The 1,651-nt window shown below is 30.6% G+C and overlaps 1 long non-coding RNA gene across 1 annotated transcript; it reads right to left on the bottom strand.

Moving 5' to 3' along the window:
- Positions 1-729: 729 nt before the first annotated feature.
- Positions 730-1,383, bottom strand: LOC128133024 (uncharacterized). The gene is made up of 3 exons (XR_008231220.1): positions 1,262-1,383; positions 1,006-1,185; positions 730-859 (listed from the first exon to the last, which is right to left on the bottom strand). It is a non-coding gene; the product is annotated as an uncharacterized LOC128133024 (long non-coding RNA).
- Between the last annotated feature and the right edge of the window lie 268 nt (positions 1,384-1,651).

Raw genomic sequence — 1,651 nt, 5'->3', positions numbered from 1 at the left:
TTTGTTGGCCACACAACACACATAACAAATGTAGCAGAAATGACACATACCTTCTTGGAACTGAATTGAAGTCACCACAGACGAACATTGGAATATCTGCACTTGCAATTATCTTTTCCAATCCTTTTAACAGTGTGTGAACCTTCAATTTTCACATTCATATAGTTTTTAAGTTATTAAACAAGAAGAAAAAGTGTATATATACAAACAACAAGAGACACTTATCTTCTTTGTTGTCATTTCTCTTCGACAAAATCTACACTAAAAAAATGTGCGCATGTATGTTAATGTCAAAATTCCTATGAGGGCAAAATGGTCATAATAATTTGGAACAATCCGGAAGAGTATTTTTGTCCGAGTGGAAAGTGAATCTTGATTTTATACATTTATATATATATATATATATATATATATATATATATATATATATATATATATACACACACACAACACAACACAATATCAATGTATGTTAGTGTGTGTGCTAATAACCAAGAAGCTAAATAGCTTCCTAACATGGAAGATAACATGAAAGTAGCAAAAATGAAACCATGTGGAATGTCTTCACCATTTAGGCTTAAAGCAGGTGTCCATAGAAACACAAAAGTGTACATTGAACCCTCGAATAAAGATTGTATTGCACCCAATAATGCTATCTTTTCATCTGTTTTTACACAAAAAAAAAAAAACTATTAGGAGGTCTATTTTTGGCCTTTGCAATATGCCCTTAAAAAGAAGGGAAAAAAGTACAGCAGAAGTACTTGGAGGTCTATTTTTGGCCTTTGCAACACGTCAATTTGCTTTTCCATCATCAGAACTGCTACTTCCACTTTCTGTTTCATTTGAACTCCCAAAGCTCCTAAAGTAAGTCCACTTTTACAAGTTACAAATACAATATTATATGAAAAGAGATTTAAGTTATATATATATATATATATATATATATATATATATATATATATATATATATATATATATATATATATCAAAAGCAACTATTTGGACCTTCTTTTTGATCTTTTGCCAGACAACCGTCTCTTTTCTTTCCGTTTGTTCTTACGCTGTTTGACTTCTTTCTTTGTTGATCTCTTCTTCCTCCTGTTACCACCAGCAGATGAACTTGAAGAATCGGAATCAGCTTCTTTCTTTCCGTTTGTTCTTACTTCACAGTTTTTTTCTTTTTACCTATAAAGAAAATGTAACAATAAATTATATAATCAAATAAATGTTATTCATCGTTAATAAATAACAACAACAATACCTTTTACGGGTTCCACCACATTATTCTTCTTATCTTCAATAACTTCGCCAAAATCCACAATTTTTACCACACCAGAAGGTTTTCCATCATTTGTTCCAGATCTTATCACAGTAACACTACATATAGTATGAATAACATGTTAACTAGTTTCATTTACATCTCAATATTACTAAATGTGTGTTGCTCCACAATATACTAATTTGGAGATTTTACAAAACAAGATAAGGATAAAGGTCTCAACCATTTAAATCAACTTCTCCCCAGTTTTTCCCACTAATAGAAAGCTGTTTCTTTTCTGTTGTTAACCCACAGGAGTTCTGGATAAAGTTGGTCAGGCTAATAACATCCTGTAATATAATAAAATAGAAAACTATGATAAGGAAAAAGATG

This window comes from Lactuca sativa, chromosome 3 (genome assembly GCF_002870075.4).
Source record: "Lactuca sativa cultivar Salinas chromosome 3, Lsat_Salinas_v11, whole genome shotgun sequence".
Taxonomy (NCBI): Eukaryota; Viridiplantae; Streptophyta; class Magnoliopsida; order Asterales; family Asteraceae; genus Lactuca; species Lactuca sativa.
The sequence above is the reverse complement of the archived record's forward strand: the minus strand, read 5'-3'. Positions and strand labels throughout refer to the sequence as shown.